Source organism: Lissotriton helveticus, chromosome 4_1 (genome assembly GCF_964261635.1).
Source record: "Lissotriton helveticus chromosome 4_1, aLisHel1.1, whole genome shotgun sequence".
NCBI lineage: Eukaryota > Metazoa > Chordata > Amphibia > Caudata > Salamandridae > Lissotriton > Lissotriton helveticus.
Genome location: NC_136063.1, coordinates 1,585,117,812 through 1,585,136,953, shown reverse-complemented (window position 1 = coordinate 1,585,136,953; position 19,142 = coordinate 1,585,117,812). Strand labels below are relative to the sequence as shown.

At 47.6% G+C, this 19,142-nt stretch overlaps 1 protein-coding gene across 1 annotated transcript in view; it reads left to right on the top strand.

Annotated features, from left to right (window-relative positions):
• Positions 1 to 19,142, top strand: part of CDK13 (cyclin dependent kinase 13) — a 777,929-nt gene that overhangs the window by 68,410 nt on the left and 690,377 nt on the right. The gene's annotated exons all lie outside the window — the stretch shown is intronic.

Genomic DNA, 19,142 nt, shown 5'->3' with positions numbered 1-19,142 from the left:
AGAGAAGCCGTCTGTGGAGGGACTCTATCTCCTTGAAATAAACCACCGGAACCAGGTCCATCGAATTCTGCAACGCATATAGAAACCGAGGAAGCGCCATCATTTTAAACAAAACCGCCCTCCCAGAGAGAGCGGAAGGGACCTCCAACGCTACACATCTGCCCTGCACCAAGTCAATGGAGCGACCAAGTTTCGTTCATACCGCAGCTGCGGGTCTAGCGTCACGTATATGCCTAGGTACCGAAATCCAACTTTTTCTAACCGCTCCGGACAAGACCGCGGAATCACCGGAGGATCCCCTGCCACTACAAACATCACCGACTTATCCCAATTGATGACCAGTCCAGAATACCTGCTAAAGATGGCTAAGACATCCAGGAAGACTCCGAACGACTCTCTAGGTCTAGTGAGGTATAGCAAGACATCATCAGCGTAAAGTGAAATCTTGTCTTCCCACTCTGGCGTCCAACGCAAACCCCGAATCGATCTGTCCCAACGCACCCACGCGGCAAGTGGCTCCATCGCAAGCGCAAACAGCAGGGGAGACAGCAGACATCTCTGTCTCGTCCCCCTCCCGAGCTGAAAATCGCGGGACTTGCAATTATTAACTATTATTCTGGCTAAAGGCCTGTAGTACAATAAACTAACCCATCCAATAAATTCACTGCCGAACCCCAGCTTCCCCAAGACCGCAAACAAATACTGCCATTCCACTCGATCAAAGGCCATCGACGCATCCACTGTTCATGTATCTTCGAGGCGCCTCCCAGGACCCCCTGCAGCCGACGCAGATTCAACCCCGTATTCCGATGTGGCATAAACCCGGACTATAATTAATAGTTGTTTAAATATTTTTGTAGCTGGTTTCATTCACTCAATACAGTATTAATATTTTAATAAAGCTCTCTGGTTTTATGCATATGACAGCTGGACCTGCTGTAGTGAAAATAGCTTTCTGGGCCGTGTTGTGGTAAGGACATGGTAATATTAATTGTGCGCCCTTCTTTGTAGGCTAAAATGCTTACATAGGGGCGAGTTGTTATTGTTTAAAACTGAGGTGTTCTCTTGTCAAAAAGGGTAATTTTGACGGGTCGGGCTGCAGGTTTAAAACTGCAGCAGTCAGCCTACACTGTAGGTCTGACTCCATGTTTGCATTGCCACTGTAGTGGATGGCACAATAACTACTGCTGTCCGCTAGTGCTAGTGCGTTTAAATTCCATGCCCTGGATACACCTTGTACCAAATGCTAGGGACTTGTAAGTAAGTAGGTATATGCCAATTCGACTATATTTTAAGGGTGAGCATAGGTACATCACTCCTGGTTAGTAGAGGTAAAGTGCACAGAGTTCTAATGCCAGCAAAAATAGCAAAGGGCAAAACATCTAAAGTGACCACACAGAAAAGGCAGATTTCCTACAATGGGGTATAAATTAACATGGTAATTGGGCTCCAACGGGCAGGGAGAGGGGAAACTACCAATTAGTCTGCTCAGGCCTGAGGGGCAAATAGCTTCTGTAGAGAGCAAAATAATATAATGGGCTTGATTACCGTAGCAGGGACTAATACATTGCACGTATGTTCTTTGGTAGAGAGATGGCACACAAAAACTAGTCCAACTCTTGGCAGTACCAACCTGAAACAATCGTAACTGTACATCAACCGCAAAGGAATTAGTGAGTGCTGCATCAAACCATGATGTCTATCTAGATCCTCACGGATTTTGCGCCTTCAAGATTTGCAAACAAATAGTAAAATCGAGACCTGTTAAAAAAAAAAATGCGATGACTTTTACAAAAGCCCCACAAAATCTGAATTAAACCCTTTATTTAACCCTCCTTTTATTGACTCTGTGCTGCCGCGCTGGGCCTGTAAAAGAAGGCCTGGCAGTAGAGGTGTGTTTTCCTACTCTCTCTGCCTCAATAACATAGCAAATCAAAAGGCTGCAGGAGACCGGTACTAAACTGGTATTTTAAAGTCCCAGTCTCATTTGGCAGGGTTTGGCTCTTACATCCCCACCCCCCACTATGGCACTGACCTCTAGATAACTATCACCCCATCTCCGGGGCACCCATTACGCACAACCAGCGTGAAATACATGGTGCAAGAGGGGAACTGTTCTTTGAGCCCCCTCTACCCTCCTCATACCTTAATTTATGGCGGGAGATGAGCAGAGGGGGTTAAAGTAACAGCTCCCATCCAGCACCATATATTTGATACTGGAAAGAATGACACCAGAGTGATGACAGAGAGAGTGCCTCTTTAAAATGTAAATCTGCGCACTCTCTGGCACCAAACATGTCTTCCCACCTCTGGGTAGTGCTGTTTTTTTACCCCATATCTGAGCCAGTATTTTTGTGACAGGTATGTTTAGTGCCTGTCGCAAAAATGCTCCAAATGTTGCCTTTTTGAGCTGCAATTTTTCTTATTTTGAGGCCGTAAAATGGACCTCAAAAGTTTGGCGGCAGGGACCTATCGATCTGTCAATCATCCTCAGAGGAGGCATCTCCTGTCTCTTTGTTTTGTATTTGGTGAAAAGGTGTGGCTTATCTTTTGTCCTCCCGAGACATGTGCAGTATCCCAAGTATTTGTTGAATTTCCAATTTAGAAGTGATAGTGGTATTATCCTTTGTAGGTAAACAAGAGCTGGAATGTGAAGCCCCATTAGTAGGGAACTTTTTCACACCGAAGGTGGGCTGTGATATCTTTCATCTGACATCTTCTCATCAGCGTTTAAGGAGAAACGTGTTGGAAAATTATGACCGACTCTTCCCTCAAAATTAATGTTATCAATTCCTTTAGCAGCAACAGCAATTTCTTCTTTTATCTGGTAGAAGTGGATCCAGGTCAGACATCTGGGGATATGTTTGTTTGATGTTGAAAAGTTTTGTAGACTCTGTGGGTCTAATTCAGAATAATTTCTGTTTCTTGAGGTGTGTCAAGAATAGTTCTAAAACATTTCTGGACATGTTGGTGTAGGTCTTTATTTATTAAATTGGAGTGGATGCCTCCAATCCTTATGTTGTTTCATCTTGACTGATTTGCTCAGTTAGCGGTTTTGTCTAGCATCTCTAGTGGGTGTTTTTCATGTGTGACTATTCTATCATGCATTTTATCCTCTACATGAGAACGATCCACTGACGTCTCTAGCTTATGCATTCTCATTTCGATCTTTTGGAGATGGCGGTCATAGTCCGATTTGGAGAAGTCTTAGCGAAACAAAGATATATCTTTCCTTAATCCTGGTATGATCAGGTGGATGCCCCTTTTGGCGGCCGCAGATTGTAAGTCTTCTGTGATGGCTGTCTGAGTAGAAGAGGGGGTTCTCAGGGGTTTGGTATCTTATCTCCATTGACTGAGGCATTAATCGAGGGAGCCTAAGGATTCTTATTCTTGTTGGCATTGTGTTCAGCCATCTGTCCCTTTGCTGACTGTATCTAAGTCATTGTAAATTATTGATATGGAAGTGCTAACTTATTATCAGTGTTCTCGTACTTGTTACAATGTGGTGTCCATACCAAGCCCCAGATGACAACTGAACAGGGCCACACAGTGAAGTGGAGGAGGCTACAGCAATCTAAATTAACGGGCCCCATTGATACGAACATTATATCCGCTGAGGGTTTCAGCGTTCCCTTTTCTGCTTATAACGCTGCTTCACAATTTCCATTTTGAGCTTTAGTGTTGAAGTGCAAACTGCAGAGGGATAGCCACTTTACACAATGTGGGAGGTTCAGTATCCTCACTTACATCAAATGTGATTGACTTTTTCAGTCTCCCTCTGCAGGTGTCACAAGGTACCCGGAAACACTACTGCAATATGGTCTGTGTCTCAGGCCCGGAGCTAACTGCTGTAAGGACCACCCCCACCACTCACTGCGTCTAAGATGGATCTTTTCAGGGGTCCTGTTTCTCTGGGCAAAAGTCCCATTGTTCACAGCAAGTCTGCAGTCCGTCTACTAGCTTCTCCCGAATCCCCGGCAACCACTGAGTACAGCTGCCGGGAGTCTCCTGTGCAAGCGTGCCCTCTCTCGCTCATATGCTAGCCCACTCCTAGCACTCACCGGTAAACACCTATACTCTTTCAGTGCCAGTGAAAGTCCCTACACGACTTTGTGGCCTCAAAAGAGCTCGGGGCTGCCACAGGAATTCACAGCAGAATGTTCTCTAGACCTACACTCTGAACCGGAATATCTCCAAGCTGACTAGAGATGGTCGCCGATCGACATCTTGAACATGAGGCCTTCTCTCCGATTGGTTCTCTGGAGCAGGATCAAAGCTCCTTAGCTCGCTCAATAGACACAGCGAGTCTGGGGCTTGTGGAGGTGTGGCATTCTTCCTATGACTTCAGGTAAGGTGATTCTATGTTACCTCTGTGTTCTAGAACTACTGTAGACCTAGCAGGATTATCAGTTAGCTTGCATCCTAGTAAGGAGTGTATTGTGTACCTGCTTGTATTAAAGATATATTCAACTTAATTCTCCTGGTGCAGCGGTCATCATTACAATGGCGACGAGGATGGGATATTTCTTGCTTTGTGACTAACAGGAACGGCAATCTATTTTAAAATTATTTTATGGGTGAAACCCTCAAGTTTACCTACTTCTGTAAATACTTTAGGAAATTGTTCTATCATGCTGGTATTGAAATCTTTGTTAATGTCATCAATAAGCATGACCTGGTTCTGAGATTTTGAATTTAATATGATTCCTAATTCCCCCTGGTCAATCCATCCCAAAACAGATGGGCCCTTTTCAGCAACGTATAATTTCCCTTTGGTAGGTCTGTCTTTGAATCTGAAAATTTCTTCCACTTAACCTACCATAGGGATTTTCTCACCTGTATAAGTGACCGGTTGAATGTCTGGTGGAATCAACTCTTGCTTAACAACATGTGCAAATTCCTTCTCCCATACAGCTCTTAGGACAATAGTCCAGGGCGAACCTGAATCTGATACAATTTTAATTTTAACATCACCTATGTCAATGTCACAAATTGGTTTCTTTTTCCCAGTAGTATTGATGTTTAATACAACATTGTTGAATACACATGCATCTTCTAAACATAAGATACCATCATCAGAACCTGAATCATTACCCATGTCATCTTCCTTCTTGTCATAGATACAGTTCACTGAATTATTTTTGTTCCTGTTTAATCTTCTTCTACAGACCTGTGAAAAATGACCAACCATGCCACAATAAGTACATCTAGATTTAATGGCAGGGCAACATTTTTCTAAGGCATTATGACCACTATACCCACACCTATAGCAAGTATGTTTAATATCTGAAAGAGACACGTTGGTGATAGATTCCTTACCTTAGAATATCCCCAGGCGTCAGACTGGATCCGGAAAATTTTGCGTAGCAATACCCCTGCGCGCCGGCAGGCGTCGTCCGTGGCTCCGCGTCCGTCGTCGGCGTCGTTAGCGCCGGAATGCCGTCGTCGGAGTACTTAGACGACGCCCATGCGCGCTGACGTCAGTTCTTCTTTTTTCCGCGCCAGCTAGCGCAGATCCAGAGAAGCTCTACCCCGTAGTCTTTTTTGACCAAACTTTTTGATCTTTTTGATCATTTCTCTACTCGAGTCTTCGACTCCGACGGTGCCGGTAGGGATGCCCGGGTTCAAACCCTGTTCCAAGTGCGACCGACTGATGTCGGTTACCGACCCCCATCGCCGGTGCCTGAAGTGTTTAGGCCTCGACCACGACGACCGTACCTGCTCCGACTGCCGGGCCCTGACGTCGAAAGCTAGGCGGGAGCGGTCCCGCAAGCGGCTCGAGCTGCGGCAGTCGGCCCCGCGCCGCTCAAGGTCCCGGTCCCACGGGAGGTCGAGGGACCGGTCGCGGGGTCGGAATCCTCGCAGCTCCGGGAGTGGACATCGGTCATCGGGATCCAAGTCCTCAGGTAAGAGGCATGAGAGGTCGGAGAGGCGTCATCGTTCCTCCGACCCACCCCGACGCTCGCGCGATGCGGCCGGGGGTTCGGGTGACACCACCAACGCGGCTCCGACTGAGTCGCGGGCGTCGCCACCTGCCCCACACCTTCGGGTCCCTGGGCATGGCGCGACGCCAGAGGAGGTCGAGCGGTACCTCATGGCCATGAGGTCCCTCCCTCCTCAGCCGGGTCCTGTGGCGCCTTCGGGCCCAGCGGCCCCGCTGGAGGCCCTAGCGGGTCTGGTGCTTCGGCCCCGGCACCGCAGGACCTCACCGGATCCGCTTCCGGATCCGGGTCGTCGCCGGTTGACCTCACGACCTCACCGGCGCCGGTGTCGCCCCCGGCGCCCCTTGTGGACGCCGTCCCCAATGATCCCTTCGGTCCGACTCTGGCGCCGGAGCGGCGCCGTTGGGCGCCGCTTCCGACGGCCTTTGGAGATTTTTATTTCCATGAGGAGGCCCCGTCTGTTGACCCTGTTCTACAGGAGATGGGTGACAAGGGTGATTGGGAGGGGTCTGCGGACCCTCTGGGAGACGAGTGCCAGTCTCAAGAGGACTGGACTGTGGTAAATAAATAATTAATTACCGATACTATTTTTCTATACATTAACTATAACAGATAGCTCAATAAATAAGAGGCAGGATCCGTGATATCTGAGTCAGAATGGCTTTAATCGGATGGCTCGAGCCTAAAGACCATGATGTGGCATGCAATGGAATGGAATGGCAGCTGCAACGTCTCATTAACATTACATAGTATATATAGTAAAACAGTACAATTGTATTGCATACAGTAGGCGTAACAAGTGACAAACGTAAGATAAGAACATATGGGCGTACAAAGAAGGCGTGCACAGGGCGTGCACAAAGACATGTGATGAAAACGTCACAGAAGTGTCATAAATGGGTGGATACATGGAGGGGGCTACCTGGGCAGCTGGAACCTTTAACCTACTGGTTCGCGCAAACGGGCCATGACGTGTAACTGGGGAGAGCTGGGGGCTCTGACTTCTAGCACTAGAAGAGGAGACTAAAGTCTGGGATGTCAGGACGACATGTACCTATAGCATATCTGATATCTTGTGTTTGGAGTACATGTTGATAGGATCTAAAAGTCATCAGGGCAAAGGCTACTTGACACTAAGGCTGGTGCATGCATATATTCTACATGTATTGCGTGTGCTATGAATCTTCTATGGATATTAATTCAGTAATTCTCTTGCATGGAGACAGGAAGACTAGACTATAGCTGAAAATGTTTATGCGGTTCGTTAGCTTAGGAATGTGAAGCCGGGGAGCTGAACTGATAACTAGAGGCATAACATATTCTTGGCAGACAGGCAGGCAGGCCAGGCCGGGCACCGCGCTGCTTGGCAGAAAGTAAGTGAAGGGTCAGGAATACGGGAGGGGCTGCATCGCTCCTCGGAGTGGTTTCAGGAGACTGGAGCTTGAATCTGGTGTCCGGGCCTTGTGAGGCCTAGAAACGGGGACAACTCGATGAATTAACGTGCACAATATAAAACGTTGGCAACATAGGCCTAAAACTTGTTGTTGTGGAGAAGCGTGGCTCAGTGGTTAGAGGCGGCAGACCCGGAAGCTGAGATCAGCCGTGGACCAGGGTTCGATTCCCCGCCTTGGCGGGTCTCGGGCTCAAAAAATTCCACGGACTCGACAATTCTCGCTCCGGTGCCTACTCGACTCACGGGGTCACACTCTGCGACTCTGGGCAATAGCTTGCTTAATCTCCACTACGGCCCCTCGCGGCGGGATGCCTGGCTTTCACCTTGTGAATACCCTGCCGGGGTATCTCACAGGGGAATACCAGGACGGGTTCCCTAAGCAAGCGCCTTGAGACCCCTGGGTGATTCGTGCGCTATATAAATCGAAATACATTTACATTTACATTTACATTCAGGGAGACTGGATAACTGGCATACTAACGTTGGACACAACTATAATTGCGTCTTTATTCGGTCAAGGGGGAACATATGCATATCGATCATGCATATATAACATATAATGGGGAACACGTAGGGACACATGACAGGGCAAAATTCAATTTTCCTCAGGACATATGAGCTTGGGGAGCCCAGTGGTATTGACACTTCGCCAGACACTGGATTTGTCTCCCCTCCAACCGTGGCTACGGAGGAGGGGGCTGCTTACAGTGTAGTGTTGACAAGGGCAGCCAAGGCCTTAAACCTTGAGCTCCCCCTCGCGGCCGTGAGGACTAACCTCCTTACTGAGGTCCTTAAACCGCAGGCAAGCTCCAGTGAGCCTCTGCTGCCGTTTAATGAGGCCTTGTGTGACGTTCTTGTGGGCACTTGGTCCAAGCCCGCTTCAGGTCCGCCAGTGGATAGGAACGTGACCAGACGCTACCGCCCGGCTCAGGGCGACCCTTGCTTTTGTCCACCCATCCCACCCCCGAGAGCCTGGTCATCCAGGCCTCTACTTCCCAGATCGCATTCCCGGCGGCCCCGCCCGATCGGGAATCCAAGAGGTACGAGCAGTTCGGGAAGAAGGTGTTCTCGTCCCTGAGTTTGGGACTGCGGTCTGTCAATACCGCATGCCTCTTGGGCCGCTACACCCACACCCTGTGGGACACGGTCGCGGACGTGCTGCCACAGTGCCCGGAGGAGGTCCGGGCTAAACTCGCCCAAGCCCTTGCGGAGGGTCGAGATGCAGCGCGATATTCCATCCGGTGTGGGCTGGATACCACGGACTCACTGGGCAGGGCGATGGCAACGACGGTGGCGGTTCGACGCCACGCCTGGTTGAGGACCACCAACTTTTCGGCCGATGTTCAGTCCACTCTTCTGGACATGCCGTTCGATGGCCGTCGCCTCTTTGGCGACAAGGCAGACCATGCGCTTGAGCGTTTTAAGGACTCCAGGGCTACGGCCAAGTCCTTGGGCCTCTCGGCCCCACGCCAGCAATCGGGTGCCTTTCGCTCCTTTCGTGGCCACGGAAGGGGCGCCCCCACACGAGCTGCCAGCCACGCACCGCAGAATGTTCAACAGCGCGGTGGCGGCCGTGGAAACCGCCGTAACGGCGGTAGGGGACAACGGCGAGGCCGGTCCACACCTCCCTCCGCAGCACCTGCCTCAAAACCTTCCTAGTCCGTGTTTTCAGGCCCATGTGACGCCGGTGGGTGGCAGGGTTCGCCATCACCTCTTCCACTGGCGCAATGTCACGTCGGACGGGTGGGTGCTGCAAATCGTCCGAAGGGGCTACTCCCTCCCCTTCGAGGCGTCCCCTCCAGCCATGCCACCGCAATGCCACTGAGTATCGGGGGATCATTTGCGACTTCTGCAGGAGGAAGTTACGGCCCTCTTGGCCAAGGGGGCCATCGAGCGCGTTCCTGGGCCAGAAGTAGGGTGTGGTTGTTACTCCCACTACTTTCTGGTACCCAAGAAGGGCAAAGGGGGCCTACGCCCTATCTTGGACCTACGGAACGTCAACGGCTTCCTCCGGAAGGAGAAGTTCAAAATGCTGACACTAGCTCAGGTCCTAGCTGCCCTGGACTCAGAAGACTGGATGGTAGCGTTGGACTTGCAGGACGCTTATTTCCACATTCCCGTCCTTCCGGCCCACTGGCGCTACCTGCGGTTCACGGTTGGCCACGAGCACTTTCAGTTTACCGTGCTCCCCTTCGGCCTTACCCGCGCCCCACGGGTGTTCACAAAGGTGATGGCGGTGGTCGCAGCTCATCTGCGCAGATTGGGGGTTTCAGTCTTCCCCTACCTCGACGACTGGTTGTTGAAGACGGGCTCGCCCCAGACAGTCGTCAGCCACCTCCAGGCGACGGCGGACCTCCTGCATAAGCTGGGGTTCTCCATCAATGTGCCAAAGTCACACCTGTGCCCCTCTCAGAAGCTCCTCTTCATCGGAGCGGTTCTAGACTTGGCGAAGTTTCGGGTTTATCCTCCCGAACAGCGGGTTCGGGATATTCAGGCTCTGATTCCACTCTTTCAGCCTTTATCCCGGGTCTCGGTCAGGTTGACGCTGCGGCTTCTGGGGCTGATGGCCTCCTGCATCCTTCTGGGGCATCACGCTCGGTGGCGGATGCGGGCTCTGCAGTGGGACCTGAAGTTTCGGTGGGCCAGCATCAGGGCAACCTGTCCGACCACGTCCTGATCTCGGAGGGCACTGCAAGACAGCTGCAGTGGTGGCTCATGGACCGCGATTGGGTCAGCGGCAGATCCCTCTCCCTTCCCCAACCGGAGCACGTAGTTGTGACGGACGCGTCCCTCCAGGGCTGGGGAGGCCACATGGGAGAGGCGGAGATCAGAGGCCTCTGGTCTCCGGCGGAGTCCCAGCTCCATATCAACCTTTTGGAGCTGCGGGCGATTCGTCTAGCACTGAAGGCATTCCTCCCCTCTGTCCAGGGGAGTGTAGTGCAGGTGTTCACGGACAACACCACCGCCATGTGGTACTGCAACAAACAGGGCGGGTTGCGGTCGTGGACCCTTTGCCAGGAGGCTCTGCGCCTCTGGCAGTGGCTGGAACAGCAGGGCGTGACCCTGGTGATTCAACACCTGCCAGGTTCTCTGAACGCCAGGGCGGACGAACTCAGCCGTCGGTACATGATGGATCACGAATGGCGTCTGAACTCGGACGTGGCGCAAGGCCTCTTTCAGCGATGGGGAGAGCCTTGGTTAGATCTATTCGCCACCGAACAGAACGCGCAATGTCATCAGTTCTGCGCGTTTGAATTTCCTAGGCGGCACTCGCTCGGCGACGCTTTTCGTCGCATGTGGAGTTGCGGTCTGTTGTACGCCTTTCCGCCTATACCACTTCTGCCCAGAGTGCTGAAGACGATCAAGCGCGAACGGGCGCAAGTCATCCTTGTGGCTCCGGACTGGGCACGAAGGTACTGGTATCCAGAGCTACTCAGTATGTCAGTCGATCCCCCGGTTCGTCTGCCTCTTCAGGAGGACCTTCTGTCGCAGCAGCAGGGGACGGTCCTCCACCCGAACCTGTCCAGTCTCCACCTCCATGCTTGGAGATTGAGCGGCGACTGTTGAGGCCATTTGACTTGCCTCCTGAAGTCTGTAACGTCATTCTGGCAGCCAGGCGTCCCTCCACAAAGTCCTATACGCCTGCAGGTGGAACAGATTTGTGGCATGGTGCACAGCAAAGGCTGTGGATCCTCTTGCTGCCCCTCTTTCTGAGGTTCTTCTCTTCCTTCTTTCTATTGCCCAGCAGGGCTCTGCTCTGGGCTCTATCAAGGGCTACCTTTCTGCCCTTTCAGCCTTTCTAAGGCTGCCTGATAAACCTTCTTTGTTCAAGTCCCCTATTGTAACTCGATTTCTGAAGGGCATCACACACACATTCCCTCCTGTTCCGTTTGTGATGCCTCAGTGGGACTTGAACCTTGTTCTTACGTTTCTGATGTGCGCTCCCTTTGAGCCACTTCACAACTGTCCTCTCCGTCTTCTTACTTTGAAGACTGCCTTCCTGGTTGCCATCACCTCTGCCTGTCCATCCGGACAAGGTTGTGTTGCGGACTAAGCCATCTTTCCTGCCCAAGGTTGTCACGGCCTTCCATATCGGGCAGTCTTTCACCTTGCCCACCTTCTTTCCGCCACCGCATCCCTCAAAAGAGGAAGAGCGGCTCCACCGTCTGGACCCAAAACGTGCGCTTTCATTCTACACACGCCAGTTCCGGGTGGATGACCAACTCTTTGTTGGTTACGTGGGCGCTAAGAAGGGAAAAACGGTGCACAAGCGGACCATCTCGCGGTGGATCATCTTGTGTATCCAGGCATGTTACTCCTTGGCTAAGAAGGAGCCCCCTGTTGGATTGTGGGCTCATTCCACCCGGGCCACGGCGACTACAACTACCCTGGGCCGGGGAGTGCCCTTGCAGGACATTTGCCAGGCAGCTACGTGGGCCTCGTTGCACACGTTTGCAAGACACTACTGCCTGGACAGTCAAGTCCGGAGGGATGGCTTCTTTGGCCGTTCCGTCCTCCAGGACTTTCTGGTGTGATTATTGGTTCGCAGACCCACCACCGGGGTTGGTATTGCTGGGGTATCTATTCTAAGGTAAGGAATCTATCACTAACGTGTCTCTTTCAGATGCACAAGTTACTACTTGTGTAACGATATATCTGTAAGAGACATTAGTTAGTGATAGATTCCTTACCGACCCACCCATCCTCCCCGTTCTGCGAACCGATATCTAGGGTTAAGGTCATCCCCTTTCAGGGCCCTAGTTTCATGGCACCAGTGTTGGTTCTATCATGGCTCTGCGTATCTGTCGGGGGAAAAGCTCTGTATCAGAACTGAGGTCAGCGCGCATGGGTGGCGTCTAAGTACTCCGACGACGTCATTCCGGCGCTGCCGACGACGTCATTCCGGCGCTGCCGACGACGGACGCGGAGCCGCGGACGACGCCTGCCGGCGCGCAGGGGTATTGCTACGCAAAATTTTCCGACGCCTGGGGATATTCTAAGGTAAGGAATCTATCACTAACTAATGTCTCTTACAGATATATCGTTACACAAGTAGTAACTTGTGCTTCAGATTCACTCTTGTCCTTGTAGCTACTTTTCTTATAACTATCCTTATTGATGCGGTAGTCAGGTTTATTACCCTCCTTCTTCTTAGCATATACTTTTCCAACCACATTATTCTCATCACTTTTCTTCAGTGCAACCTGTGCTCCTCTTTTTGACATTTCAGCTTTTTTAATTACCGCTATAATTGTATTCAAGGGAGAGTCTCCACAAACCCAAAGTTTCTCTTGTATAGCTGCGTTATTAGAATGCATTACAAGTTGGTCCCTAATAAAACTGTCATGCAAGTCTCCAAATTGACAATTAATAGAAAGTTTTTTCAATGAGGAAACAATCTTCGACTGATTCAGATTTTTGCTGTTTCCTCTGAAAAAACTTGTATCTATTTATACCTACACAAACTGACGGTTGATAATATCTGTCTAAGTCAGTTAAGGTATCTAAAAATACATTAGAATTTCCATCACATCTTGTCCTTTTCTCAATCTGTAAATACACTCTAAGGATCCGCTGTAATGCAGAGAGTCATTTAGGGGCTAAAATGTAGTATTGATTCACCTGTTCCAGGCGTGGAACCGGAAGCTCAGTGGAGCTCCATGTCAGGTCTCCATCCAGGCAACACCCTCCAGTACAAAATTTTGTAATTGTACCAATGATACCAACCCTCTATGAGCGTCCCACATATACAGCATACAAGAAGATGACGTGGACTTGTCCGTTTATGCCTATGCTGTGCACCATGGAGTTCCATGCATCTTGACAAGGAGCTGCATGGCCAGGGTAAACAACAGTGGGAATAGACAACATCTGCTGCATCCCCCTTTCGGTCAGCCAGGAATCCGATGTCCCTCTCCCAGTTTTGCCCTGAGATATGGAGCTTGTGTATAGTAGTTTGATACAGGGTAGGACCCCTTCACCCAGTCTCCTTTTCCGTACGACCAAGAACTTGTACTCCCAGCCATTTGGGTCAAATGCCTTCTCCATATTGATTAAAGCCTCCACCGAATGTATGCAATTAGCAGGTGACACTTTTATTAATTACTCAAGAGGCAAGTCAGTTGTCTAGTTATTTCTACATAAGCCTTTACTTTTTATTGATTGAGCAACGTTATGGCCTATTTAACCATACACAAGAGGCTGTTGTGCAGAGTGCATCCTGAACTATTTCAAGGTACTCTCAAATATGATGGTTGTGGAAAAGGAGGAACATTGAAGAAAGGAAGAAAGTAATTGTCTAGGGTCAGGCTGTTTGGTTAAGCTTGGAGGCTGGCAGTGCAGTTCTAATCTTGGATGTATATAATTATTTTCCTCTTCTGCCTTGATAACAATTATATTAGTTACCCAAGGGTCATGTATGTTGTCTTGTACCACCTTTACAAAGCTTTTATTGTTCTAGATGGAACAGCATTATATCCTAGTAAACTATATACAAGAGAGGTTTCTGTATAGTGAACATTTTGAACTGAACTATTTCAAGGAGCTTTCAAATGTGATGTCTGCTGAAAGGGTGGCAGACGAAGGAAAAGTAATTGACCAGGGTCAGTCAAATTGATCAAGCGGGGAAGCTGTGATTGCACCCGGCGCTCTAGGCCAGGGCCCCGCAACTAGTTATGCTCTAGGTCCGATAAAAGTTTCTGAATGTCTGGGCATGTCATGCAGCTGCATTCAAAAGTATCCTCTGCTGTTTTTATAAGATGGGGCAACAGCAGTGGAAATACCCCTCTTCAAAGAACAGATACAGTTTGGGCGAACATAGTGGATGCTTTCCTCCTTCGGAGGACAGGTACAGATAGGGTAGTATCAGCACAAGCTTTTCCCATCATAGGACAGCTACAAATAGAATAGCAGCAGCAGTACAAGTTTCAATGCTTCACAGAATAGGGACAGTATAGCAGTAGAAAAACAAGCTTCCCTCTCTCACAGAAAGTGCCAAGTGCAATCTTCCATTTCCCGAATAACAGATCCAACAGGGCGGAGCTGCAAAAGCTTTCATTGCTCACAGAACATGTACACTTAAGGCGCGAGTGTCCTGTAGATGACTAGAGTGGAGGAACCAACAAATAACATGGAGAGCCGGGCCAGAGGATCTGCTCTGGCTCTAAGAGCCCATGCAGGAACCAGACCTTAAAAATATTTGGGATATCAATCACGCGACAAATATGATAAGGTGTCTTCAAAATTCAACAAAGACAATTTCTTTAACGAGTGAAAGACAATTTCTTTAATAAGTGGAAGCATTTCACCTTAGTACATCAGATTATTTGAGAAGTATTTATTAAAAGTGAGGACTGTTAAACATGAACTGAGAAACATTCCTGTCTCTGCCCTGATGGCAATGCTAATAGTGAACTAAGAGGAAAATCGGGTTTCAGATTCATGTGGTAGAAGGAGAAACATTAAATTAAATGCATGAGGTTTGTTTACAGCACACAGCCTAATCTCACATATTTGAAGGTACTCTCTCATTATCATAAACAAAAAGAGGCACTGTGAAATAGAGTATTTGCCTAGGATAACACATTTGGTCAAGTAGGAAAGCCAAGATTGGTCCCATAGCTTCTAATTACACACTGTGTAATTCAGCCACTGGATGAGTATCTCGTTCTGACATCAAAGGTTAATGCTTTGTCCTTTATACTTGGAGGAGGAGATTAGAGAGTGAGTGACATGCAGAATCCACCTTTTATTTTAGGCAATTTTACATAATGCAAACCTCGCCCAAAGACATAAGGCACTTCATCACAGACCTAGACTATACTACACTTTTGTCTGCACAGGGAGTTTTGCCGCTATTCACAGGATGCTGAGACAATTCCAGGATTCGAACCTGGCTCCCCATGTTATAAACCAGCTAATTTTTTGCTTGGGTTTCCAAGAGTATCCTGAGCTGAACTGAGCCAGGCATGTGGCTCACGCTTTCAGTGGCTCGCCCACCTCTATAGGAAACAGACAGCACTCTAGAGTGGGTGTTACATTCACTGAGATGAATTTATAGATGGATAAAAGAGTGAATATGTGAGTTCTGACATCAGTCTCACTTAGGTAATATTCCACAGCAGCACCCTGAAAGTCATGCTGCAGTCACTCTTCTGTTTGTGTTGATTCTTTAGTTTTCCATGTATTGAGAAATTACAATAACTAGTAGGTCACTGCTATTTGGAGCAACCTCATCACAGTATAAGTAACTATGCTGTAGACAGGCACTGGTGCCAATCTTTTAAAATCGGTTACTGAATGCATGCACATCAGACTCTATGCAATCCCTGAAGATGATTTATTTTGGTCCCCCTCTTTGGATGACCTTTGAACATATTATCCATTTTCACAGAATTCAAGCTCTCCTGATGCCAAACAATATTGAATTAAATGTTAAAGCTTCAAAAATGGGGGCACACAAAAAACAGTCAACATCTCTAGTTGACAGCTGTCCACTAGTCAAATGGTACTTTTTGAACATTTTATGTGAAATTTAGTATCTAACTCGCTTGTTCGTTCCATTATAGGAAAAACATGCTACGGGTGCCTTGTTAGATGTTTAGTGGACTAGTGTTTAACATGAAAGTAAGGCTTGAAATGGTACTTTTAGTTGCTGAGTATTTGTAATCACATTTATATTTGCCTTCATAGCATTGTTGTTGCTACAGTGAAAATCAAAGCACTCCTCTGACGATTTTCACTAGTTAAAATCTAATCATTTTCTAATTTCTTTTGTCCTGCCTTGTCCCTCTGCTCCTCTTTATATGTGTTCTCTTCTCAGGCTTGAAAGCTGCCTGTGACCCTGCTGAATAGGAGAAATGAGATGGCACCGTTTACAAGAGATGGACAAAGACATATAGAGAACAGTGTAGTGAGCGATGTGAAGTAGAGAAATAAAAGGATGAAGATAGAGATAATGTACAGAGCTATGTGATTCAGGGAGAGAAGGAAACAAAGAAAGATGATATAGCCATTAGCAAAGAGAAGGAGAGGAAGATGTAAGTAGAGTAAGAGAGAGGAAAGTAAGGTTTTAGAGTGATGTAGTGTGAAATAGAGCTTGGGAAAGAAAATGTATAGAGAGGATGAAGAGTACTGTAACCCTAGAGGTGAGGTAGAGAGAGATGGAATATAGAAATAGAGGTGAATTAGAGAAAGGTAAAGGCAGTGAGAGGTAGCAGACAAGGAAAAACAATGAGATGCACAGTAAAGAGGGACCAAAAATCAGAAGAGGTATAGAAAAACGTGCCATGTAAGGAGTAGTAGAGAAAAGTAGAGTGAAGGGTGAAAGGTAGGAATAAAAATGTGTAGAGAGAAAAGAGGAGGTTTAGAGACAAATGAATTAGACAAAGAGAAGTGAGGATTATAATGAGGTAGAGAGGTATGACAGAAAAATAGGAGTCTGATGGGATAGAAAAATCTATACAGAAAGAGGGTGAGAGACTGCTGAGGTGGAGGGGTTGAGTGAAAATGGAAAGTGAAGTCCAGAGCGAGATATGTATTTGTGAGAAAGGGAGAGAGGCAGAGAAGTTGATGTTAGAGAAAAGGGGGTAGGTAGAGGCAGATAAATAGAGCCGTCCAAAAAGGATTAAGATATTTAGAGAGCTGAAGGAATGGGAACTGAAGTAGAACAAGAGAAAGAGGATATGAAGAATGTAGAGTCCTAATGGTGGGCTAAACTGAGAAGTTAGGCAATGGAATAGGTAGAGGCAGAGAAATAGAGCCGTCCAAAAAGGATTAAGATATTTATAGAGCTGAAGGAATGGGAACTGAAGTAGAAAAAGAGAAAGAGAATATTAACAATGTAGAGTTCTAATGGTGGGGTAAACTGAGAAGTTAGGCAATGGAAGAAAGAGTGGTGGGTATAGACAAGTGAGGTAGTGAGGGAGATGTGAGGTAGAGTGAAATATGATAGATAGATGAGAGGGAGTAGAGAAAGGATTGAGAGAGTTATACAGTTAAGGTAGTAGTGACATGAAGAAACACAGGTATGAGGTAAGCATAGGGATGAGGTTGTGTGAGAAGTGAAGTGGATGGAGGCTAGATGCACGTGGAATAAGCGTAATGATGTACAGATAGGAATAGGGTAGAGAAGCAGTTGAGGTAAAGAGGGAGATTTATAGAGATAGTTATCAATAGAGGCACAGAGTGCTAGAGAGAGGGTGTAAGGTCATGAGAGAGGAAGAGAGAAATTAAGTTGAGTGAGGTATACTGAGAGAGGTGAGATGGGCAAAGGTGAGGTTGAGAGACCTTTGAGAGAGAGAGAGGATACAAGTTCATTGAGAATCAGAGAGGGATGCTAAGAGAAAGGTAGATGATGAGGTGTGGTGGAGTAATGAAAGAGAAATGGCTCAGAAAGATTATTTGTCAATTTAATTGCCACCAATTGCTGGAGAGTGTGAGAGTTAAGGCTGGGCTGGTCAGGTATCCACACTAAGGGACAGATTTTCATAACACATAGCTGCGCTGATTTGAACAAGGGGAAGCAAGCACCACAAAGCTATATCTTTTAAAATTGGCCTGCTACTGCTCATTACCCCTTTCCAGGCTGCTTAGCACCATGCACAACCTTTGCACCATGGTGCAGAGGTGTGTGTGTCCTGTCTAGCACAGTATTTGTACTGGAAGCATAGTTTACCAGTAAAAAATCCTATGCCCAGACAAATTCTTAACCAATACACTTGTCTATGTTTTGTGCCTTGCCGTTTACATGCAATGTGTAGAATGGTTGCAGAAATAAAACAATTGTCAATGTTAGAACCTGTTTCAAGGAGGTAGTGTGTTTTTTACACAAAACCTTGTAAGGCTATCTTGTTAGACTGAGCTTTGCATCACAAAGTATGTGTGCTAGTGCTAATCTGTCCAAGTTATATACAAAAGAGGGGGGCCAGGAGCATTTAAGTCCAGCATACGAGCTACTAACAACATCTAAAGATTAAACAAGAGTATGCAACTCCTTGTGAAGATAATAGGGATAGTGTGTCTAAGAACAATTTGTTAGAGAAGGGGATACGCACCAGTAGGAGCAAGGCTCTCCCACACCCAAATGGGTGCCATGCTTCATCATTGGGCTAGCTTCTCAATGGGCTGGCACTGCAATGCCCGACAGGCACCCACAAAGAGGAACTTTGCCCGAGATCTTTATATAGTACAGCCATTCGATGAGGTGATGGTGTGGTGGCTATTAGTGTAGATCTGTAAAACAGATGTGAGAGCAAAAAAGGTTTATTAAAATAGAGTAAGGGATTATCAGAGACAAGGCATTTTAAGGAATGTGTTCACTTGCCTAGTTAAATTGGTGATTGCTTTCAAAGGATAGAATGATCCTAGATAGCTTAATGGGTTTTTAATGGGTCAACATGTTTCTCTGCTATTGTGTCAACATTATAATGTGGCAATTCTTCAGGACCAAAAAACGACCCTAATCTACACAGTGACAGGAATCTCTGGGTGTGTATTCTCAAGAGGAGATTACCAATCACTCAACCAATTTTATGACAAATCGTGTACCTCTAAGTCAGTAAAAACCATCACAAATAGGGATATGGTTATGCCCTCGCAAGTGAAGGCAGAGTGAACGCTAGTTAGCATCATGGACGTGGAACGGTGTCCACCGCAAAACCTACTGTGGCTCTGCTTCTTTGGAACTTATCCGCCCTTCAACAAACTGTTCCTAGATACACTATCCCCACTATCTTCACAATGAACTG